General features: G+C 38.1%; 1 long non-coding RNA gene across 1 annotated transcript in view; it reads left to right on the forward strand.

Annotated features, from left to right (window-relative positions):
• LOC116658217 overlaps window positions 1-26,852 on the forward strand; it is a 365,338-nt gene that overhangs the window by 258,998 nt on the left and 79,488 nt on the right. The window lies entirely within an intron of this gene.

The following is a 26,852-nucleotide window of genomic DNA, read 5'->3' on the forward strand; positions in this document are numbered from 1 at the left end:
CTGATTTCTAGAGTCAGCTCTGAATAGCGGATGCCCCATCTCTTTTCCCGAGCCCTGTCCATCACAGACCCTGGGAACTTGCAGAGGGTGCTGACAGTTGTCCCGTGCATATCCTGATCTGTGATAAAGGCATCACACTATTGATTGCCACCAACGTCAGTGGATCCTTTTTATTCTGCAACCATTCTCTACTATTATGAATAAGAATATCATTTTGCCATCTCTCTCAAAGCACAGAAGCAAATAGAAAGGAAAAATCCCATAATTTTATAAAGCTGTCCAGAGCTCTGTTCATCAGAGAATTCAGTTCTGCTGAATAATTCTCCATAGACACGAATGATAAAGAGGGGATTATTACCCATCTGTTTGCCCTCTCGGCTTTTGTCCAGCTCTTATTGTCTTTTCAAGCTGGGTCCATCTGATTGCTTTAGTGACGCAGGAAGGCATCACCAAATAAGAACACATTCCCAGGCTCTGGGAGCCTCTCACCACACTGAGGCACAGTGACACAGAGTATTTTGCCTTCCAGCATTTCGGCAAACTAGGGCTGGAATAAGATATTTAAGGTCAAGGCCATGACATCTGTGGCTGGGAATGGGCCAACAGAGATCATTTTTATCTTCTGCTGCACACATGCAATCTATTCATCACCAGGCATCAAGATCTTGACGGAGCAGCCAGGGAAAGCACGGAGAGAAGGGCTCTCATCTCTGCTGTCAGGGTTGCTGTTTATATTATTTTACCTTTTTCCCTACAGCCTCACACAAAGCTTTCTCAGGCTAGGGCAAGACTTTGCAGGGCCTTTTTTGTTTTGTTTTTTCAAGAGGACAAATTTGAGTGGGATTTGGGCAAAGGAAGAGAGGTACTTTGAAGCATTAATTATTCTCAACCTCCTGGTTGTGTAATACACAGGCAGTTCTTTTAGGCAGATGGGCGTGGTTGCCAAATTTCATAAACCTAAGCAGAAAATAAAATAATTTTTATATCAAACCACTTATACTTGAACCCCATGTGAAAACCTTATCCATCACTCTCTTCTAACCTAGTCTTTTCGATTTGTGAAGGATGATGATGAAATAGTTTCAGTTAGCATAAAAACATTTTCATTGGTAAAAATCACCTTTTATTTATTTTGTGACTTTTTATGGCTCCTACTAGAGAGTGGAAATTGTAGCTGTACTTAAAGGCTTTGAACTCACACACTTAGACCCAACCATACGAATGATGGTAAGAGCTACTATGGCGTCAGAGGGCCCGGGTTCAGTTCTAGGCTTTGAAAATAACCGCCGTTGTCTTCTTTACTCCTTAGCGCTTCATTTGCCTCCCCTGTTAAGTGATACAGTCGGGCAAGATTGTTTCCAAAGTACCTTGTTCTGAAAGTCTCTTTTTCTTGAGGCCATTTGCTTCAAGTGGCATTTGCACTGTGTATTAACAATTTCTCTGTATTGATTTTGTGGCTACTCTATTAAATAGAAACATGCTTATCTTTGCCTTCATGAGTGTATTGGAGGCTAAAATGCAGAAGGTGACATGACCTTCACCCTCTAAAGGCACATTATCCCAACCAACTTCTGGGCTGCGCTCCTAATCTACTTTTGATTACGTCTTTCTTTCACTAAAGACAGGGCAATAAGAAATTCAGAAAGAAGATGCCTATTATGATCTCACACACCCCCACTTCCACTTAAAAATGCACTGCTATCATGCACTTTTTCTGTAATTTACTGTTAATCTCTGTGACACTGCCGTGATCAGGATTTCAGAGCGTTTCTGAAAGGCGCATTGTCTCGTGCTGCTTTTGTACAGTGAATTGCGCTGCGCTGCCCCCCACTCTCAAGGCTGTGAAGCACACGCCTGGTGGGTGATTGTGGCCCCAGACAGAAGCAGCCCAGCAGCGCCAGCTTCCACGCGCAGCCTTTCCTCCTGGGGATATTATTTTACTTCTCAGGCTCAAAGAACTGGCTTCACCCTGCACGCTTTTAGGTTCTAAGAGAAAAACATAATTGCACTGTTAAGATCTCATGTCAGAATTCTGCTCCTCTGAAGTCCTAGGTAGTCCTACCACTTTTTAAATGTGTATTTCTAAGGATAAATAGGAAAGGGACGGTAACTGACGTTTATCAAGTACCTTCTGTCAGATGCCATGTTGGGTTTGCTGTAAACCTTTCCCCACTTAATCCCTCCCAGCTATCCGTGAGGGAGGAAGTATCAGGGCTATACTGCAGATGAGACCCTAAAGCTTGGAGATAGTTTGGAAATGACTGAATATTGCACAATAAGGATATATAGACTCAAGGCTGGAACCCAGGTCTGTTCATCCTGTCTCTGTGGTGGATTTGTGATTCTTTCATCCTTTAAAAAAATGTTTTTAATTGTCTGCTCTGTATGTATAATACATTTCATGTATTAATTCTTTCAACATCTAATAGCTTGTTTTCATTTTCTACCATGTAGTCACCAGCAAGTTAGCAAAAACACGTCTTTTGGAGCTTGATATTTTGCTGTCTGCCATTTTAAAAGGAAGACCAATGTTCTGTAAATGTTTTTAGATTTGGCCTAGGGTCTTTGCTAAGCCAATCATAATGGAGCCTAAAATTCATGAGTCACAAAGTCCTTCCCTGCTACAGAAGCATTCATTTGCACTGCCTTTTCATCAAATCAGGGGATATGTTTCTTAGAGATGAAGAACACAGACAAGTATATACAAGAGTTCCTGGTGACAGGTAGCTGCCGGAGGCTCGTAAACATGTCTAGTCAGTTTAAGAACTTAATTTTTTAAATCTTCATAAAGGAAGGGAGATTTCAGTTTTTTCTATCATATGTATGTATGAAAATGGAAACTAGAGATTGTGAACAACACCAGGTGACTTAGAAACAAAAAATTTCTTGCAGGCTCTAGGCAAAGGAAAGTCAACACCAAAAGCAGTCTGCAAGCTGCAGGCAGATTGAAAATACTGAGGGTTACACATGTGTCATTTTACCAGATGCGCACATCAGTGCAAACCCACGTCCTCAGCAGTCCCTGTGGCAGGGTGCCCTGGGGGCAGGGAAACTTAGTCTGTATCTAAGGAAACATCCTTAGCTCGTGCCATCAAATCCTGAGACTTAATGTTCCCTTTACTCTTATTCAATTACAAGATACTTTAGTCCTAAGACAGAGGGTGAAAAACCACCCTTCCAAAGATTAATAATTTTAAAATTCTTAACAAGATCTTATATTTCTAGGGAACAAAGAATTCTTTGCAGGTTTTTCATCATATTATGTTCCAGGGCTGGAGCACTTTTTAGGGTCCTGTAGCTTGTTGTCCTTGCTCGTCACACTTCAGATATAAATGACTTTCGATAACCTGAAGTTATTTTTAAAAGTTCAGTATCCAGAAGCCATTATTATAACTTTATTTATTTATTTTTTTTTCTTAGCAGACTCTAGTTGTGTACCTGGGTTGTTTAGAATGGAATTACTAGCATTCACATTCAAGTGATTACCCAGGGGAAATGGTCACTTCTTGCTGGTTTTCTTGGAGAAGATGATAATGAATGGATCCCCTACCCCCACCCCTCAAAAAGACATACAGGAAAAATGCCAGATCTGTTTAAATCCAAATTCCTGTTGGTACTTTGATACTGGCTTATGCTGTTCTTTGTGTTAAAAAACAAGAAATCTCAATCTTTAAAATTTTAAAAGTGATTTTATTGCAAACAAATTATCTCACCACAAAGGTGCTAGCTCACACGGAAGAGTAAAAAGCATGCTTGAGAATTCACTACATAACATCTCATCCTTTGTTACGTCACATGCAGTTCAGACAGGAAGATGCTCTATCAGTATTTCTGAGTCCTCACTGCACATTAGAATCCCTCCAGAGGGTTGGAAACCTCCCAAGCTCTCCGTGCCCCCAGGGTTTGGGCCCAGGCATTTATTTCTAGAAGCTGCCCGGGTGAGTCTAATATGTATCAGCTAGGACCACTGCGGCTTTGCTCAGCTCTCGTCAGTGGAGCAGAAGACAGACCCAGGAGCCAGAAACATGTGTATTCACCTGGAGGACTTGTGGGGGGAGAGGCAAAGGAAAAGGAAATGTTAGCTGGGTTTGAGCTCACCAACAATTATTGGAACTAACTATTATTTATTCTTTCTCACCCATGGCAGGGATGTGGCATAGTGGGAAGATCCTGACCTTGGCATTGAGCAAGTAAACAGGATCTCAGTGTCAGGATCACCCTGGCATTTCAGATTCTGAGCCTCAAAGGCGAGCTTAGTAGCCAATTGCTTTAGTGGTGCTCCTTCCCATATCAGTACATAGAACAGTGAGAGTGGTGTCAGTTTCAGGCTGGCTCGAGCTGGGTTTCAGAAGTGAAAAATTAAAATTGAAAACGAATGTCTTTATTTCTACTCTCTCTTTCCTCCACCTTGCGACTTGCTGTCACCACCACGCCCCACTTCCCAGCACTGGCCCACAGTTGGTGGGTATGTCTCCACTCCTGGCCCGTTATCCCCTTTTTCTTCACCTCTGTAGCCATCCTTTCCTTAGCCTCCATCAATCTTCTCATCCTGGTTAAGAAAGAGGCTGCGTTTCTTATTCCATCGTGGTCTCTAGTGCTGCTCTCCTTCCAGAGGGTTCTTTTAACCCTAGTTCTAGCTGTTCTAGACTAATTCCTACTTTTCCTGTTGTCCTTTCCTACTGCTAATTCACAGGACAGTGTCTCCAGTGTTTCATCCTATTTGAGGCCTCTAGCCCAGTTGTTAAATTTTCTCGTATAATTCTGAGCAAATAACCTGGGGAAAACTGGTGTTCTTGTCTACAACCAGGGAGTTTGGGTACTGGAGAATTAGGGACTTCAAAACAAAATGTTTGTAAGATCAAATCCTGACCCTGTCCTAGGAAAAATATTACTAAAGTGGAAATAGTAATATCTGTTTAAAAGTTGTTACAGAAATTACAATGAAATAATACATTCCAAGTAGCCGGCATACATCAACACATTTTAACTGTTGTCATCTCCTCCCCTGTGTTCCTCAAGGGCAGGGAACTGTCATACGGATTTTGTCCAGATTATTATTAGTATTTTAGTGTCTCAGGTTTGAAACATGGCATATATTCGTGTAATTCCAAAGAAAGAAATATGTGAAACTTTTTTTCTTTAAATTATTCAGGAATCTTTTAAAACCTATATTAATATAATTATTTTTACCTATATTAATATAATTATTATTGAAAAAATGTTGGGGTTCATGAATTTGGAAATAGACATTTTTACAGGTGGACTGGAGGGCTACATTTACGTTAATGGAATCTAATCACATTGAGGATATTAATTGATTAATGAAAACTCCAGATTCCCTCCTGCTTTTAAATGGGCTTTATTTTTTAGAGCAGTTTTAGGTTCACAGCAGAAAGCAGGGAGTACAGAGTTCTCACTTACACCGGACCCCCACACTGCGTAACTTCCCCACTATTAATGTCCCGCATCACAGCAGTATGTTTGTCACAGCTGATCAGCTGACACATTATCATCACCCAAAGTTCATGCTTTACTTTAGGGGTCACCTGTTGCATTCTGTGGGCTTTGACAAATGTATGATGACACATATCCCCCATTACAGTATCGTCCAGAGTGATCTCACTGCCCTGAACTTCTTCTGTGCTCCACATACTCATTCCTCCCTCCTCATGACTCCTGGCATCCATTGCACTTTTCACTATCTCTGTAGCTTTGCCTTTTCCAGAATGTCATATAGTTGGAATCCAACAGTCTGTAGGCTTTTCAGACGGGCTTTTACTTACTAAGGTGCATTTAAGTTTCCTCCATGTCTTTTCATGGTTCGATAGCTTATTTCTTTTTAATGCTGAGTAATATTCTATTGTCTGGATGTACCTCAGTTTATTTATCCTACTGAAGGGCATCTAGATTGCTTTCACGTTTTGGCAGTTGTGAATAAAGCCATTATAAACATCTCTATGCAGATTTTTGTTTGGACATAAGTTTCAACTTGTTTGGGTCAATAGCGATGAGCATGATTGCTGGATCATAAAACCTCCATTTTTTTGTTGTTTCAGAATTCATTGTCACATCCATTTACAACATGGAAGATTAAATCCACTTTAGAATCATAACAGAGATTTCAGTCAGATAAACTCAACCCTCTCGTGGGATGCTGCCTCTGCACTCAACAGTTGGCTAGTTAGAGCCACACAAATGTCACAGTTTCAGAGACTTTTGGTGTATTGAATGGAATGCCTCATGCTATAATAAAGGGATCCCTGGGAAGAAATTCATTGTCCCAGTTCTCATGTGTCATGAGTTTCAAAATGTTACACCCCATCCCATTTCCAGTGCTATGGCCACTTAATCCCTGCTTTAAATATGAGTGATCTGAGCATTTCTGCTTAACTGGTAGGGCAGGTCCAAAGAAAGATATTTAGAGTGAGGGGTGAGGATGAGAGATCTTGTTTTGAGGAAGGAGCATCTCAGGGCATTGAGCTTATTATAATATTTCGTTATGAGAGAGAAGTGATTCTGAACACAGTGTGATTACTGTCTCCCAGATGTGTCTTACCACCTGGCTCTTCCGGATACATATCTAGAGCAATGGAGAACAGAGACTGTGTATTAAAACTGAAGTGATTTTGTCTTATTTTTTCTAAAATAATTACAGAACAATGAGGCATAAATGGTCTTATTTCAGGAATTCTAGACCAGAGTGTGACCAAAGGGTAGAAAAAATACTTCCCCACCTAGCCACGACAACCCCATAGATTTATTAAAACAAACCTCCAGTGGGTGGTAGAGCCTGTCAGAGTGTGTGGGGTCTGTGAGTGCCAGCGTCACTGCCTGTTGGGTATCTAGTAGGGGCAAGAAGGACACAGTAGTTCCCAGGAAGAGCAGCCGTGGAGTGGGCCAGAGCAAAATTGTTTGAGAGCATATATGTACTAACACTTCTGTTAGCAGAATTCTCTACCCCTTATGTTTTGCTTAGAGCATCTTTACTAATAAGCATGCCTTGCAGAGTTGCATTTTCCATTTCGTTGCTCTCTATCTCACAAACTGAGTTTCACTTCTATACTTCATCACTTTTATAAAGTGGAGTCTTAAATATTTTACATTTTTCTTTCATAGTGTTAGACTTGCATTTCTAGCCACCAGTGTATCATCACTGTACGTAGACATCACTCCTTAACCTCCCAGTATTCCATGCTGATACAATGGTCTTGTTCTTAAAAACAGCTCCTCAGCCTGATTTCTACAATTCTGGAAGTCATCTGCATCCTCCTGTAACACAAAATCAGAAACTTGGAATCATCTTGAAATGCAATTTCTCCTACTTGATCTTACCCCTGAAAATTCTCTTGAATTACAAAAATATTTTCTGTAAGTACTCCAATCACTATAATTCATTCTCCCATTTTTTTTTTGCAAAAAATTATTGCTACATAAAGAGTCTTCATGTTTTCCTCATTACAATATCTGCTATTTGAGAGCTAGAGTAAGTAACAGAAACCCAGTTTATCACCTTTATTTTACAAAGAGAGCAATGAGTTTAGGAGGGGTTGAATGATTCACTTAATCTCACACATCTGGGTCATGTGGAAAACTGGAACGGGAGCCTGTGTCATGACACTGACTGTGGCATTTTTTCCACTATCTCAGGGTTCAGCCTCTCTCCTCCTGGCCAGGTTAATGTTCATCTTCACTGGCCTATTCACATCATGCTCTTGCTTACTACCTACTCGTGGCTTTCTGTTGTCCATTAGGTAAGTCACTCTGGCATTCAGTTACCTACATAGCAGCTCCACACTCCACTTTCAGTCTTTTTTCCACCCACCGCCTCCCACGCATCTGCGTGTTTAAAATTATATGCTTATCATATAGCTTGTTCTTTTCCAACTAAACTCTGTGCTTTCCCATTTCTGTGTCTAAAGTTTATGACTTTATCTTCTTTCCTGGCCGTCTCTAAAATACATTACCAATGTCATGTTCTCCGTTATGCCTTTTGATATTCCCTTAACTAGGCAGACTACCTACATTCTTTAACTCACCTAAACACTGAGTCTATGATTTGTTATTGAAAGTAGTTAATGCTCCCTTGTAGAACGACTGTAAGTGTATTTGCATCTTGTTCCATTTCCCTGTCCCTACTTACTCACCTTCATGCCTCAGATGCAGCTGAATATAACTTTGGGCCTGAGGAATTGTGGTACAATTAAGTTGTGGGACAGACTCTCCCTCCTTCAATAAACACAAGCAAAAACAAAACAACTCTACCAAAATTTTTCTAGCCCCAGAAAGAAATATGGAAAATTATCAACCTCAAAGAGTGATGACCAGTGAAAGGATAGAAGATTCTGGTATAATGACCAAGTTGACAGGATTCTCAACCTTGCTTCTACCTCAGGAAGCAGGACTGAGGACATAGAAAGCTGCAAAAATCCTGAGAATACTTCTGAATACTCTGATTTGAAAAGGAGTTGGCTAAAGGGATGAGTAGATGTGCCTGAGAGAATCAAGATAAAACACTGAGTAAATGCTCTACAAGCCACATCTGAACCTTGGCAGAAACAGGAAGAGCCCCTGATGCTCTTGCTCCAACATGTAGTGTTAAGTTGGGAGAGTGAGTCAAAGCCCCAAAGAGTTGAATTCATGCCAAGCTGTGTGGAATGGAGTCTAGTAAAGGACATCTGGCGGGACCTCTGCAGTGAGAGTGGACTTGGGACCACAGCAAAGACTGCAGTCAGCCTCAGCTGCGCTTTTCCTGCTCTACATCCTGCTCTCTGTGCCCTCCAGTTCAGAAGGGAAGACAAATAATTCCAGATACGGTGGGAGTGATGTCAAGGTAAAATCACACACACTATTTCAGAGAAAAAATAATATTTGAACAAAGGTAGAAGAGGAAAGGAAGTGGTTTGAGAGATATTAAAGTATATTAAAACCAAAAAAGTCAAAATGTATAAGTGGATAAAGGCATTTATTTTAAAAGCTAACATAGATAATTCAATACAAAAAATATGTAATCCAAGGAACCAAGGCAGATTCTCTGCTGGCACTTTCCATCCGTTGAGTAATCCAATAAGGACATGGATTCAGTAACACAAGAAAGGCACAGGAGTTATTAATGTTGATGACTAAAAGTAAAATATGTAATTTAAATAAATCCATATTGACTACAATTTCTTGATGGTTTTAATAATTTTTTCTTAAACTTAGAGGAGTCTTTTAGTATCTATTATCTGATATGATGGAAAAAAAATTGGGATTTTTACAGTTATTTACCCAGCAGCTTTTTCTGTCACTAAATGTATATCAAATTAAAATACTAGTCACTATTTTAAAATAACATTCATCCAAGAATTTTATTTTCAAATTATTTTTACCTTTTCCTCTCTCATCTACATATTTTGTCTCCATTTGGAATACCTTCCTTTCAGTATATAACAGAGACTTTAATCTGTGTGGAATATTAAAGGTAATAACTTCTATTTTAAGTAGTTTATTGCTTAATTTTTTTGTTTCAATGTGGCATGTTTTAGTTTTAGATTGAATATACATCATCATTCAAAATCATCATGACATTACTTTAAAATTATTTTGACAAATTAATAGTTTGAAGTTATTCTTAAAAATGCATAGGAAATCACTGAAAAGACCAAGCTACAAAAGATTTTTCCTACTATATAGGGGAGGACAAAAGGGATCAGCTTTAGCCAGACTCCTGAGACAGCCCAAAGATACTAGGATTCACAGCTAATTCACTGTTACTTCAAGAAGAAAATTTGTTTCCTTTTTTATCATATTTTTTAACTCCCATATCTGTTAGCCAACAGTTTATTTGTTTAGTTCATGGTCTAGTTGCTGGCATAGGAGGAGATTGTTTTTAGGAAAATATTGAAGAAGAAAGCAAAATAGATGAAGACTTGTAAAGATTGCAGGAGTAAATGGATTCTCATCTGTGTTAGGATAAATTAAGTGCTGTTGTGGTAACAGATGGATCCAGAATCTCAGTGACAGTGAAACAAAGTCTGATGAAGTCAGGAAGATCCTCTACCAGCAGCTATTTTCAAATCATTGACTCAGGAGCTAGATTGGTGCCATAATTCTGCCTTGATAAGTGATCACAGTAACCACTGGAAATAAGAAAAGAGGATGTAGAGGACTCATTCTTGTACTTTTTTTCATTGGCTTAAAAGTGAAAACTGCAGTTTTAGTTAGAGCCTGTTGGTCAGAACTAGTCACATGGCCCTGATCTAACTGCAAAAGAAGCTGAGGAATGCAGTATTCCTGTGTGTTCAGGAAGAGGACAATAAAACTGAACTTGGGAAATGCTTACTGTTACCTCTTCCACATGACCTGAAAGCAAGACAATATTGTAAACATACTAGTCTAAGAAATTAAAAGAACAGAGAACCTAAAATAATTATTATTGCATATACATGATAAGAGAAAGACAAAATAAAAATCTGAGAGTAAATTGCCAGAAAGAAAATTTTCTCACATAAGTGGGAACAATTTGTTTCTTCTTCCTTGTAACACTTCTCAAAATAAGAAAAATCAGGGGAAAATGTTGGTAGCTAAACAAATTAAGGTACATTCATGCCACATAATATCACTCAAATTCAGAAGGAGTTTATCCATGAAATTCACTGTATTCCAAAAAAACTAGATAGCCTAGATGAAATGAGCAAATTCCAAGAAAGACACAAACTACCAAAACTGACAAAAAATTTAAAAAAATAGCCCTATAACAAGTAAAGAGATTGGATTACCAATCAAAAAACTTCCATAAAGAAAAGCCCAGGGCCAGTGGCATCACTGGTGAATTCTACCAAATATTTAAAGAAGAATTGACACCAATGCTTCTCAAACTTTTCTGAACAGTAAAGAAGAAAAAAGAACACTTCCCAATTCGTTTTATGATGCCAGTATTGCCCTGCTACCAAAGCCAAAGAGATCATAAAAAAAAAAAACTATAGACCAATATACTTTATGAATACAGATTCTCAACAAGATACTAGCAAAGCAAGTCCAGAGATACACACAAAAGATGATAGCTACACCGTGACCAAGGAGGATTTATTCCAGGAATGCAAGGTTGGTTCAACACATGAAAACCAATAAATATATAATGTTAATAGAATAAAGAATAAAAACACATTTTTTAATCTCAATGGATGCAGAAGAAGCATTGGAACAAAATTAAATACCCTTTCATGATTTTAAAAAAACCCAAAACTGAACAAACCAGGAATAGAAAGAAACTGCCTCACCTGATAAAGGGAATCTGTGAAAAACCCACAGCTAACAGTATACTTCATGATGATGCACTGAAAACTCCCCCCCCCCCCCACAAGATCAGGAACAAGACAAGGCTGTCTGTCCTTGATAGTTTGATTTAACATTTTACTGTGGGGGGCAGGGCGCAGGGGGGAGGGTGCTAGCCAGGGCAGTTAAGCAAGAGCATGAAATAAAAGTCATCCAAATTAAAAGTAAAAAGTAAAACCATCTCTATGATATGCTCTTGTCTACAGAAAATATTAAAGAGCCCACAAAATGGAAAAAAAAAAAACCCTGTGTATATTATAGCTAAAAATTTAGAGCAAGAGTACAGGATACAATATCATGTACAAAAGACAATTGTATTTCTATACCCTAACAATGACCTAATTCAAGAGTGAAATTTGAGAAAACAGTTTTGTTTATGATAACATCAAAAACTATGTAATATTTGAAAATAAGTGAAAGGCTTGTACACTGAAAACTATAAAACGTCATTGAAAGAAATGAACAAAGACCTAAATAAATGGAAAGACATCCTATGTTCATGGATTGGAAAAATTATTATTGTTAAGATGGCAACACTCCTTCAAATGGACCTATACATTCAACACAATCCCTTTTAAAATCTCAGCTGACTGATTTGCAGAAATTGACAAGTAAAATCACTTCACATCATATACAAAAATTAAATCAAAATGAGTTTTAAAAAACCTAAAGACAATAGCTAAAACTATAAACTCTTAGAAAACAGGCAGGGAATTGTGTGAGCTTAGTTTGGGTAGTGGTTGCTTAGCTATAATATCAAAAGTATATGTAAAACAAAGATACAAGTAACAACAAAAAGTAGATGTCAGACTTAACTGAAATTTAAAATAACTTGTAAATCAAAGGATGTTATCAAGAAAATGAAAAGATAAACTGAGATAACATGAGAAAATATTTGAAAATCATATATCTGATGAGGGTCTAGTATTGAGAAATATATAAAGATCGTTTCCAACTCGACCACAAAAAAAAATTTTTTTTTAATTACCAAATGATTTGAATAGACACTTATTCAAAGAAAATATACAAATGGCCAGAAGCACATCAAAAGATGTTCAATATCACTAGTCATTAGGGAAACACAAACCAAAACCATGATGAAATATCGCTTCATCCCCACTAGGATGGCTGTAATCAGAAACATAGATAATAATAAAGATATGGAGTTATTGGAATCCTCATACACTACTCTTGGGATTATAAAGTGGTATAGCCACACTGGAAAACAGTTGGGCAGTTTTTCAAACTGTGTTACCGTACTTCAAACCAGATGTCACTTTATGACCTAGCAGTTCCAAGATTCACATACACAAGAGGAATGAAGACATATAAGCATATGTCCACATGAAAGTGTGTACATGAACGGTCATAGCAGCATTATTTACAATAGCTAAGAAGTGGAAACAAGCCAAACGTCAGTCGATTGATGAATGGATAAACATATTTGGTATGTCTATACGATGGAGTATTTTTACATAAAGAGAAATGAAAAACGGATGCATGACACAACATAGATGAACTCTGAAAACATGCTACAGGAGAAAAGACAAACACAGAAGGCCACGTAGATTCTCTTCATATAAAATGTCAAGAATCGGCAAATCTGCAGAGACACAGAGTAGATTGGTGTTTTCTGGGGACCTGGGGAAGGGGAGAATGAAAATAACTACTAATGACTAACAGGTTTCTTTTTTTGGGTAATGAAATATCCTGGAAGTAATACTGTTGATGTTTGCACAATTTTGTAAACATACTAAGAACCACTGAATTGTACATTTTCAAGAAGTAGATTTTATGTATGTGAATTATGTCTCACTAAAAATATGTGTGAGGAAAAAAAAATTAACCAAGGCAAATTGTTAATAAAGATAAGAAAGTTATGGGATGAAATAGAGTATAATCCCACGTATTTAAAAACGTCTGCATCTCCATGTGCACGCGTATGTGGAAACGCATAAAGGAAGGGCTGGAGTGGTGTGAAGAGAGCTGTATTGGAACAACTTCAAAGCAGGGGTCCTCTACTCCATTTCGTGTTTTTTGAATGTTACATAAGGAGTGTAGATTCACTTGTTATATAAATCTAAACAAAATGAAGGAAGTTGGAAAGCATGAAAGATTGAGCAGTATCATGCACCATCTTCAGTGCCCAGTTCAATTCTCCCATTTTATGAAATCTTCCTTGGCCAATACATCTTTTATCTACACACTTACCCACACATTACATGCTCCATGATTTAGTGCCTATTCATATGTTTAAGTGAACCAATTACATGTGAAACACTTGCTGACCTGTACACAATACAGGTATCACGGCAGTGTGGGCAGTCTTTTGGCACCATCAGAGTGAAATCAAGGACAACAAAAGCAAGATTGGAGGGAAGGGTTAGAACGGGAAGACAGCAGGGACTGGATACCAAACCTAAGCCCTTAAAATGATAGTGATATCAGAGGTCAAACTGAGATGGACTATTCTGGGTTAACATAAAGAACTCAAATCTAGTAATTTCTGGGCAAATCAGTTTCAAGCAAGCATAGTTTGCTAAGCCAGTGAGCAAATGTAGTAGGTCTAGAATTCGCATAGAAAGCCTCTTGATATGCTTTGAGGGGGAAAAAAAAACAATAAAGCAAAAAATGAAAGACCTAAGTGGGTAGTAAAACTCATAATAGTCTGAAAAGCAAAGTTCTTGCATATGGTACTGTTGTTTTTCTCTGCATTCATGTTGCTTCATACGTGTGAGCCTCAATGCCCGATTCGATTTCAAGATTGCAGTCCACCAGGACTGTTGGATTGAGGAAAAACGCTCACATTTATTGTAGAGCCTCTAATACACGTTAGAGTGAGTACCTGATTAATTTTGTCACAGTAGGCTTGAAAAATGAAAATGAATTTTCCAAAAATACGGAGAGTCTGTTTTGACTAAACCCAAAGTAATATATTAAGTGGTCATGATCACCTAATAAAACAAGTGGCACCTGTTTCACAGGGGTCATAATAAATCTTACATGGAAAATAGAGTAGAAAAGGGAGTTTGTCTGATTATCTTAAACAGCCAGAGTCTGACTGGGCTCCTTAAAAATCCCTCTTCCTAACCTTTACTAATATGACTGTGGTTATTATTAATGCTCTACTAATAGCAGATAACATGTATTGAGGGGATATGCACTAAGCCCTTGATTAAACATTCTGATGTATTTTATGCCATTTAATAATCACAGCAGTCCTATGTGGTGGGTACTATAATCACATTTATTGTACAAATAAGAAAGCTGAGGTTGAGTGAATATAAACAACTTGTCCATGACCACACAGGCAGCTGGTGGTGATGATGTGATTCCATTTCAAGCCTCCCTAACTCCCAAATTCATATTCTTTACCAATACCCCATTCTAGGTATATGATATTTAGTATTTGGACATTACTAAGGCTCCTGGATTCCCATGTTATCTTGCCATAGTAATCTGCCTCTGTAGGTGTGCAATGGACACACCAGAGGACAAAGACAGTTAAGGCTTTAGTCTCCAATCCCAATAAAATATCTAGTGAACTTATCTTGATTCTCTGGATGACTCTTCTTGTGGAAGCTAATGTTGGTCAAATCAGCCTCCTTCCCTTCTTCCTGAGTCCATCTGCTTACTGTACCAGAGCTGAAGAAGTGTAAGGCTAGAGGAAATGAGCGATCAAGAGCAAGACCGTCAGAAACTCATGTTTTCTCTCCTTGTTCTCCCTCATTTCCTCCATTTTGCTCTTTTTTTGTGTGTGTGACTATTTAATGTCTCATTATTAAAGGTATCTTTTAACACATTTTTTAAAAGGAACAAGATAGTTTGACCATGGAGGTTTTCAATTTTTGCTTTTGGCAGAATAACCAGGAAGCTTGTTAAGCACAAAAATGCCAACATCAACCTATCAAAAGGTATTTGGCAAACTGTCTATTTCAGGGCTCATAAGAATCTGATCTGATTAGATGATAAGGAAGGAAAACTTCCAGGACTAAGAGAAATGGAAGCAACTTTACCCAAAAGGTGAAGGTGTCAGACAGTTACTTATCAATTCATGAACCTTAGTGGTCCTGGAAGGCAGGAATAGATTCTTTTAATTTGTCTGGAACTGATGACACTATGAACACATTGAATATGTAATTAATAATACTTTTAAAATCGGAAAAGAATAGATTTCTGTTCACATATGGCAGCTTGAGGGGGAGATTGAGAAAGGCATGACACTTTTCTGTGTAGAAAATTCATGTGAGATAGAAACTGACTACTTTATCTTTGTGATTAATAGGAAAAAGATTTTCAAAACACTGCTTTTTTTTTTCCAAAAGACAAGAAAGAAAGAAGAGAGACGAACAAGGCAAAAGAAAAAAGTTAGAATACTCCTGAGAAATCAAAGTTTATTGGACTAAAAATCAGAAATGATGCTAAATAAAGGAAAAAGAAATGAAGTCACATAAATCAGAAAGGAAATATCACTGTTAATGAGAAGCATACAGACAAAACCTCTAGTGCACAAAGCAATGAATCCCTCACTATCCCTTATTTCAAGCAAACCACGAGAGAGCGAGGGGGAGAATGATAGCAACACATGCAGCTGAAATAACCCACGAAGGGATAAATTCTTCGCTTTCTCCACATTACGTTTTCTCGTGATGTGCCTCTTGAATTCAATAGCGCTTTTAAAAGAAGGTGCTTGCAAACACTGACCTAGCCTTTTGCTGAGATGCGTTTGTCCCTGTCCACAGTTCTTGTTGGATATTATTGAGCACATCCATAGATTCCCTTCTTCACCTTCTTATCCACAGGCTGAAGTGCACCCACCTCTAAGCTTCCAGAAGCCCAGACCTTACATCCATTAGCATGGATCTGCAAAGACGTTTCTCAGTGAGTGGGTAATCGACTTACAGTAAATGATATAATGTATTTATCTCCTGTGCCACTTCTCTGCCGATTGCCAAAATGTATCAACAGGATATCAGTAGTCTGATTAACATCAGTAGAAGCAACAGCAGCAAACATCCTGTGTACTCTCCTAACCCCATCTCATACCTCTGACATGTTCCTACTACTTGAGTTACAATCCCATTCCTAAATTAGCCTCAAATAGGATATCATGGGTTTCTTTTTCCCCCCCTTTTTTTTCCAGTGGGGGCTAAAGCCAGCAGGGAATCTTCATTAAAATTCACCATAAGGCCCATTTGTTTGCCATTTCCCTTCCCCTAATTCCTGCATACACCCTCCCCTGCTGGGAGCTCTGCAGCGCAAAAGAATGACCCGTGGAAATCTCACTGCCACTTCTCAGTCCGGGGAAACATTCCAGACTGCTCCTGTCTGTCAAATAAAGATGACAAATGTTTACCGTCTCTGGACACCCCTCCAGGTAGTTTTATATTCATGATTTTGTTTTATTCTGTATTTTGGGAAACAAGATTTCTTTCCTCATGAGCAGGTGCAGATTGTGCCGATATTCATAATCCTTTCCACAGACAAGGACTGGAAGGATCTGGGCTTACACAACGTGAGTTCTCACGGTGTTCGATCAGTATCAGAGGGTGTTTTTTGAGGTGGTTGTTACTGTTGGTTATCACATTCTTCCTCTCTGTCCCAAGGAGACAGCTATGCCAGAGTCATACTTCACATTCATCTATAGGAACATCTGGTCCATGTCTAACATTAAATTTCCACACCATTAGAGTCAAACAATACATGTACATCACCAGATAATGTAATGCATTATCACGCAAGGCAGAGAGGAACAATCTATTAGCCTAATTTAAAATAGCCTTCAGCAAAAAAAAAAAAAAAAAAGTGCATCTTAATTCAGAGTTCTGAATGGAATGACATGTTTTCCAGTAAATTTCAGAAGTATGTACTCAGACATGCTTTGAAAAAACTTCCCTGGTTATATTATCTTTGGCATTATTCAAGGATGAAATATCAATTCTGTTTTTTATGTTCTAAACCAATTTCATCCATAATAACACAAAAAGAAATAACAGCCTTAGGAGAGGAGGAGAAAAGGAATTCCTGGAACATAAGGAGGCCCCACATCTCTTGTTTCTTAGAAATCACAACTTAAATGTGTAGGTTACTCAGAATTTCTTTGCATATTCTTAAAAATCACAGAAAATTGCTCACCTTGAATGTGGCTTCTGTTTCTTCTCTTTAAGACATTTTCATTACTACTTTAGGTTTATAGACAATGGGTAAGTGGAGTCTTAGTTTATATTTGCAGAAAAATATAACTTTCTTAAGGATTTAAATGATATAATCTTAGAAATAGCTTAACTATACAGCCTGCACAAATCGTTGTTATTAAAACAGACGTATTCAAATATCTTCTCAAATATTAATGAAGTCAGTGACTAGTTTCTTGAAACAAATATCTGATGTAGAAAAATGTGCAGTACCTGTTAATACAGACAGAAAACATACTCATTCCTCTAAATGTTATAAGCAGAAATAATAGTATATAGTTACAGCATGTATATGACAATGTAAATTCTGAATTCTGTAATACTAATCAAAGCATATTCGTAACGCACATAGCATAGGACAATTCAGTCCCAAAAGAGATGGGCAAAATTTGTCATTGTGGGGTCCTCAGGTAGTACTTAATCTGCTATCGAATTTTCTTTCGCCCATCACGTGCGAGACCTATGGCCAGTCCCAGGTGACGAATGCGTATACCCAAATTCCCATGAGTTCATAGATTAATGAGGGAAGGAATGCACATATGTAACCAGAGTACATAATATAACATGCCAAATGCCATTTAAAAAATTGGAAAAAGTGCCTTGGGAGATGGAGGAGAGAGTGGTAATTTTTTCTGGCTTTGGGAGACAGAGAAAAAGAGTCAATTTTGAGCTGAACTTGGAAAACAGGTTGGCATATACTAAAAATGTTCTGTGACAAAGTCCAGAAGGCAAGATCCTGGCCCTTTAAGAGAGTTCCTGAGACTGTAAGTCAGGCAAGGTTTACTGGAATTAATACGGCCCATCTTGCCCTCACATTCCCGTATCTGACTATCATGTTTTCTCCTGATCACCCAAGCCCTTACTCGTAGTCAACAGTTAGGGAGAAAGTATTTGCCCTGTTCAGCTGTTGAGATCTTCTGTTTGAAACCCATTATATGACTGATGTTTTGTTCCCTCTATTCCATGCTTGCATTGTGATTCGTGACCAGTTTGATTTGGTAACTCTACCATTGGCCCTGCGATTAGTGTGGGGCACGTGCAGGACCCATCCAGGACGGAGATGTTTTGCCCTAATCCCTGATGGCCTGAACCAGCTCCTGGGAACCTGGACGTTTTACACTGTGAATTTCCTAGTCCTGCTGTTACCCTTGATAGTCTTCAAATCAGTCTGTGGCTTCACTGCTTCACTTTACCCTAGAAGGCTTGAATTTATCACAGATCTAGAACATTCATCAACAGCCTCAAGTAACCTACTCACATATGCCTTACTCTGCATCCAACCCTGACATGGGCAAATAGTATATTATTATTTTCAGTCTTTCAAGTGATTACCTTCATAATTTTAAATGATATTCGTTCTTCAGTTCCAAAATTATTTCCATCATGTAACATTGTTTCTTTTGCTTGGTAAATATTTATTGAGTGCCCACATTGGCCAAACACTGCTAGATTCTGGCAAAAAAAAAATGTCTAAAACAGACATAAACCCTGTCATTGTGGAAATTACCACCTAATGAAAAAGGCAAAAATCAATCACTGATAACACAAACAGGTAAATTGCAATGACAAGTGCTGTCCAGAAGTTCATAAAGTTAAGAGAATTTATATGAAGGAGTTCAAAGATGGCTTCTTGGGAGAAATTACCCTTCATAAGAGAGCTGAAGGATGAGTAGGATTGAACTATGTGGAAAATGTTAACAAGAGCATTTCAGGCAGAAGGGAAGTTTATGCAAAGGCCTTGTGGCAGAAAAGTCATGGAGGGTGTGATATGAAAAAAGCCAGTGGGACTCAAGTAGAGAAAGCCAAGAAGGGCAAAGAGCGTATAGGCTGGCCCCACAGATCTTTGCAGGCTTTATTAAGGGGTTTTGCCTTCCTCCTAAGAGCAAGGGGAGAGCACTTAATGGTTTTTGAGCAGAGGAAAATTGTGATCAGAGTAGAGTTGCAAGAAGTTTACCCTGATTATAGTTGGGTGGATATAAATAAGTGAGCTGGAGGATTTTTTTCTACCAAGCTTTTACTTCTTTCAGCTTTAACCGTGCTTGGAAGTTACTAAGATTTTTGTTATTTTATTTACTTAATTACTATACATGAGTCTTCAGTGTCTTCCCTATAGGTTCAATGTATATGTTAAAAACAATAAAATATCTAGTACCCCGTGAGCCAGCAATCCCACTCTCAGGTATTTGCCCAGACACAAATGAGTGCACACATCCACCAAAGTACTGTGGAAGGATGTTCACGGCAGCTTTGTTCATAATAGCCAAAACCCCAGAACAACTCAACTGTCTAAAAGGAGACTGGCTACATCGCAGTGTATCAATGAAGTGATGTATTAAATATTATACAGCAATGAAAACAGAATGAGCTACTGGCAAGCATAGTGATAAGAACAACCCTCTCAGCAACAGAAGCCAAGCACAAAATAGTACACACCAGAGGACTGCATATAGATGAAGTTCAAAAACTGACAAAACTAATCAGTGGTGATAGAAGCAGAAATGGGGTTACCATTTTCTGGTGGGGGGTGGGGTATGATTGGAAAGGGGCATAAAGCTAACTGTCTTCTGGGGGGCTAGAAATGTTCCATATTTTGGTCTTAGTAGTCATTACTTAGATGTATACACCTTTGAAACTCCATCAAACCTTATTAAGATTAGTGAACTTGATGCTCATCAGTCTCTCTCTTTCTATAAATATTCTACCTCAATAAAAGTGTAGAAAGAAAAATAATAAGCACTTACAATACTACAATACTCCAGATGTAAGTGCCACATCTGGCACATATACATATTCAGGTTTATCCCTCTAAGGAGACTTCCAACTGGTGAAGATCAAATTGATTATTTTTTATCTTATATTCTATAATTTTCTCAGAATGATGCCATATGGACAGTGGACTTTCAGAGCCCTTGCATGTCAGAAAATGTCTTTATTCACTCTCTCATTTTATTAACTGTTTGGCTCTGAATCATTTCCTCTCAGAATGTTGAAGGCATCTTTCCATTTTCTTCTAGAATATGGTATTATTAATAAAAATTCTAAAGTTACTCTGATTTTCATAACTTGTAAAATTTCTTTTGGAAGCTCTTTAAGAAGTTTTTCTTAACACTTGGAGTTTTGAAATTTTACTGTAATGTCTGTAGATATTGTATTAGATTTCTATTGCTGCTTAACAAATTACCACAAACTTATCAGTTTAAGATAACACCTGTTTGTTATAGTATAGGTCAGAATTCCCGGAAAGGCTTAACTAAGTCTTCTGTTCGGGGTCTCACAAGGCTAAAATCAAGATGTTTATTGTGCTGCATTCTTACTGGGAGGCTTGACTAGGGAAGAATTTATTTCCATGGTCCCTCATGTTGTTGGCAGAATTTATTTCCTTGATGCTATAGAATTCATGGAAAGTTCCTTCTTCAAACATAGCAACAGAAAGAGGTAGTTTCTTCTTCTAGTCTTCAAGCTCTAGGAAGTCCTAAATCCACTTTTAAAGAGCTCATTTGTAGGTCAGACTAGAAGATTATTTTAGACTGGATGACTTAACTCAAAGTCAGACTGGTTAGGGACCTTAATTATATCTGCAAAATTCCTTCACCTTTACTGCATAATGTAACTTAGCATGGGGGTAACAGCCATCATAGTTTTAGGACCCTCCCCACACTCAAGGGGAGAGAATATAGGGCATGTATGTAAAGAGGTGGGAATCTTGGAGACCATATTAAAATACTGTCTAAATAAAATTATTTTTTATTCTTTTTGATACTCATTTTTATATCCCCCAAAGTTGGAATAAACTGAGCTCAATAAATATTTGCTGAATAAACTAACAATAAATTAATACACAGTTACTTTGTAGCCCCTTTCAAATCTAAAGATGTGTATCTTAGAATGATTTTCCTGTTACATTTTCAACGATTTGTTTTACTTTATTTTTGAACACTTAACATATTTTAAATAAATATTACTCGTGTCTCAATATTTTTTCTCATGTTTTTCATCTCTTAGTGGTTCTGCTTTATGTTCTTAGACATGAGTGCTTAGAGGGATAAACATCTAAGAATCTTTTGGATCGGCAACTTTAATAACTTGTGTCCAAGTTATTATTCAGTTATCCTCTTCAGTGTTTTATTTCGACAACTGTATGTAATATTTACAAGAACAGTTTCTAAGTCTTTGATCACGTGTAATTCTGGGTAGGATAGTTTCTCAAATCTCTCTGAGAGTACTGCAATAACAATTTTAAAGTTCTCTTTCCTTCCTGAATTACATTTTTCTTTCCAGAATCAATTACTCTTTTCTTATAAGCCTTTTTTGTTGTTTATTTTATAAACCCCATTGTTGTAAGTTTTACTCAAATGTCTGGTGACCCTGAGTTACACATTCATATTTGTTAGTGAACCACAAAGTAGTTTTGATGTAATAGACGGTCCATCACCTTTATTTTTTCCCTAATGTGCCATGCTCTTTGCTGTTCTCTTTTCCATCTTCCTGTCTTAGTTCACACTGTTACTCTATCTGTGTCTGTAAGACATTCATGTTTCCAGCATTCACAGACAGCTTCCATCTCTTACTAGTCACTTAAAGTCAAAAGCTCTCAGTTTAGAACTTAGTATCAGTTGTACATATGTTAGCAGGTTACTTGGAACAGTTTTCCTTTGCAACGGTGTGATCTGTATTCCCACTAGTCTTTTTGGAAAGGATGGGTTGACTGCAGGCTTTGTGTGCATAGATAATGTGTGCAATGTGGCATGATAGACTTCAGTTTTACATCAAAAAAAGAAAATACGGAGAATGGAGAAGCAGCCAATACAGATTACCCTGGGGACACATTATCACTTTCCCCTCTTGGTCAGATGTGTCTTTCTTTTAAAATATTTTGCTTGTTGGAAGGTTTAAATTAATCTTTGCTCTCCTTCTCTTTGATGTACTGGCACCCCCATCATGGTCTCCAGTTCTCTGGCAGACTGTTCCACTTCCCTCAATGGCAGCTCTTGATGTATTGATGTATCATAGGATGGACAAGACTGTGAGTCATGCAGAATGGGTGGAAGTGGGGCTATGAGTACCCAAACAGTACCCAGTTGCCCAGCTGTTGAGTAGAGAATATGATAACTACCACACAGCCCATTTCTGCTCTCACTGCTTGACAATTTTGAGCATACAGCCTCTCCCTTCTCTGCCAGAACAAAGGTTTCCCATTTCCATTGCAGCCTTCTGTTCATCATCTGGCCCTGTTCTGGTGGTTTACCCATTAGTGTGATTTGTTCTTCTTTCTTTCAGGTGGATGCTAGATCATAAAGTGCACTATTGATTGGGACAGGATTTTCTGACTACTAAAGAAAAACCTGGTGTGTTGAGTGATGAATTAAAAGCCATGCCAGTAAGAGACTCCCAGGACCTCATTCCCAAGGTCTGGGTAGGGGGTGAAGATGCTAAACCCAAGGGGCTGATGGCTCAAGAAGACAGTGCCTTGCAGTGATGGGACTCACGCTGAAACAGGTGGGGTGGAACTTCTGCCTCTCCCAGGCTCTGCCTCGGGCATCTCTCTGAGCTATTACACACCACCTGGGTGCATTAGTTTTCTGTTACTATGCGTAAATTACTACAAACCCAGCATCTTAAAACAACACAGATTTATTATATTACCGTTTCTGTAGGCCCGGAGTACGTGCAGAATGGTTTGTTTCTCTGCTCAGGGTGCCGTAGGTCTGAACTGAGACCCCACTTGAGGCTGAGGTCTTGTTTGGAAGCTTTGGGAGTAAGAATACACTTCCAAGCGCATTCTTGTTGTTGGCAGAATTCAGGTTCTTGCAGTTACAGGACGGACGTTTCTCTCAACTTTGCTCTCAGCATCTAGAGGCTACTGGCGTTGCTTGTCATGTGGTCCCTTCCATTTCTGGTCTAGCGCTGGCAAGTCAGATCTTCTTATTCTCCAAACCTGTGACCTTGCTGGTCTTCATCCTCTAGACCCAAAGTTAAAGAGCTCGTGTGATTAGGTCAGGCCCACTTAAATAATTTCCCTTTTGGTTCACTCAGAGTCAGTAATTAGTAACCAAAATTACATCTGCGAAATTCCTTTTGCCATGCAACCCAAGAGGAGAGATGTCCTGTCATGTTCAAGGACACCTCTCAGTTACGGGAGGGAAATTATACATGGATAGAGGTAGAGAACTTTATTTTACCTGTAGGCAAAAAAGACCTAATTGAGGTCTATTTTTACTAGGCTAATTGAATGTAATATAGATACCTAGGGAAGTAAATTCTTTGTTTTTCCTATTATTAGCCTGAAGGTCAGTGTGAACCCTTGATTCTCCCACTAAGCAAAGGGAAATGAGTCAAATTTACACTTATAAAGTGCCTACTCTAAGCTAGGCGCAATGCTGTGCCTATTTATATATAAGTTCAACTATATCATTCTGATATTATCATAGTTTTATATTCATATTATTTATACTATAATTCATAATACAATTATAAGTGTATTTCTAATATTCAAGTTTCACTGGGGGCAGGGAGTCTATGAGGGGTTGCCTAAAAATGTTCCATAAGGGAGCAATTTTTTTTAAAAAATTGAAAAATAATGGTTTAGAGGAATAGATTGACTGTATGTTCTTCAGATGATCTTCTTAGGGATCATTTCTCCCACCTGCAGGCTTGATAGCCATGGAACATCGATACATTCCAGGTTGTCTGCTCTGACCAAGTATGCAATTGGCCTGTTATGAACTGAATATAAATACTTATTATGCCCAAACAGATATTCATGGAGGGAAACTTTTGACATTTCATGTAAAAACTGAGGTGCAGCCCAAATGCCACTTCTGCTAGAAGGTGACAAAGTCTGGAGACTATGCTAAGATTTTGCTTATGATGGCTTCAAAACTATTTTATATCAGGTAGTCAAAGGTCTAAAATTCTGTTCCAAATAATATAGCAGAATATCGTTAGTCTAAAAGTTACCTGCCTCGGGGAGTAGGGGGAGAGCTTCATTTATATATGGAACTAATGCATGCCTCTGGACAGTGCTATGTTCCCCCTCCCTTATAGGTGCTTAAAAAGAGTTTTACTTATTTTTAGAACATCTACCAAGATAATAGCTTCAGATTTAGAATAATTGAATTATAGTCCACTTTTCTAGTAAGAATCAGGTGACAGTTTGGGTGGTCCGTTAATGCGACTTGTAGGAGGAGGCAGGGGTAAATTTATATAACTTCCTCCTCCTCTCTGGTCAGGGGTTTTAGTCTACTTACAAGCTAATAAATAAGCCTGTTACTACTTCATAGATCTGTTTGCATCCTTTTCTCCTTGGCCCCCATGTCCCACAAGGGTGATGCAGAGCGCCCAAACTGATATCACACCTGTTGTGGCTTTGCCTTACAGCCAGGGAACCCCGAGACTGGGACTCTGCTGTTATAGCAAGCAGCGAGCAAGCAAGCAAGCTTGCTCTTTGTCTCAGGAGACTTTAGTTCATTCCTCAAAGCTGGTCACTGCAAACACAACACTGAAAAAAAAAGGGCACAATAAAGAATGATTAGAGCCTTGAGTTTTTTCCATACTTAGCAAGGCAGTAAAAGCAAAAGGGACCTATGGAGGACTGTCTCCCAATATCTGTCACCTGGAATTCTATCATGTGTTCAATGAGATGGGCTTCTTCCAAAGATAATATGGGCATGTTTAATTATTATACTTAATTCCTTGTTCCAATTCCTTTATTTCCTCTGTGCTTTCTCTGAGTTGGGCAGGGGAATATCCTGCAAAGAATCATTGTCTAAATATAAACTAAATTTTTCACCGTGTAGAAAGATGCTAGCAAAGTTGGGAAAGCGACCAACTATATTTGAGTTGTATTAAGATTTAGGAGCATTGAGAAATTAGATAAAACGTGTTTTCAAATTAAGTCTAGGTGATACTGTAAAGAAGATCTCTAATTGCATGGGAAGTTGGACAAGGTAAATTCTAAACTCTCAACACTGTGTTTCTTTGATACTGTGCAGGGTCATTCCCCAACATAAACTTAGACAGTTATCTCTAATTGTCCTTTTCCACTGTCTTTTGGAAAATCATAGTGTTACTCAAAGAAAGAGAGTGTATTTGACACCAAGTTAATATTATTGGAGTTACCTTTTTGTCTCATCATGATACTCTCTCCCACAGGTAGGACGAATTGTAATAGCCCTATTTTTCTATACAGCACTAGCAACTCTTGTATGTTCGGTTTTGTTTTTAAAGAGATTTACTGACAGTTTAAACATAAATACCTAGCAAAATAACCAGAAAGAATTATTATCTCTAAGAAGCAAAGGAGGATAGGGAAAGAATTACAGTAGGTTCTATTTAACCCCATGCAACATCTTTGCACTAAGCATAGATATTTTATGAGGTGTGTGTTTGAGTCAGAAAGGAAAATAGGACTCTTGGGTCCCAGGAGAATTTCTGTTCAAACTAAAATATGTGAGTCTGTTGCCCAAGACTTACTTTAGCACGATACTCTTTGTGACCCTTGTGTTTCTAGGATGATTTCTTTGTACTGCACCAGGTGTCTATGAGTTCTGGCAAGATCAGATGATCAAATACTGGGGTCTCATATTCAGTTTGAATTTTATAGACATGGCTTTATGTTTAAGTTTGCTTTTGTTCTTGCAGTTGAAATTTTGTCTTGATTTTATAACCACATTGAGCTCCTGTTTAGAAATTATTTGTGGTCAGTAGCCCAAGGATTTAAGTTCCAAGGCACATCAGACTCATGAAATAGGTATAGCTGAACACCTGAATGCTGCAGATTGAAAAAATAAAGACAAAGAGAAGGTGGTTAAGTTAAAGCCAACTTGAGGCATCAGAAAGTTATGGCTTAGTGGGTTTTATAAGACTACTTACTATGCTATTCAATTAAAAAAGAGAGAGCAGGCAGTTACCATAGTGATGCCGTCTATCGGTGCTTATGCTGCCTCTGAGATCCAAAACACCTTCTTCCAGGGGCACATTGACCAATATAGCCTGTTATAAGTTTTATGCCTAACATCAGGCTTGCAGGAGTAAAGATGTTTTTCAGTAGTGTGAGGAATATGCACACACGTGCATGTATGCACACACATCTGCATAATCTTAATTTTCAATATTCATTTATTATAACACAGATTTAACTCATATAAGGAGTTAAGATCCAAAATATATAAAGAACTCATTCAATTGAATACCAAAACCCCCAGTCTGATTAAAAATGGGCAGAGAATATGAATGGACATTTTTCTAAAGAAGACATGCAGATGGCAAACAGATACATGAAAAGATACTCAACATCACTAATATTCAGGGAAATGCAAATCAAAACCACAATGAGACATACATAAC

This window comes from Camelus ferus, chromosome 20, assembly GCF_009834535.1.
Source record: "Camelus ferus isolate YT-003-E chromosome 20, BCGSAC_Cfer_1.0, whole genome shotgun sequence".
NCBI lineage: Eukaryota > Metazoa > Chordata > Mammalia > Artiodactyla > Camelidae > Camelus > Camelus ferus.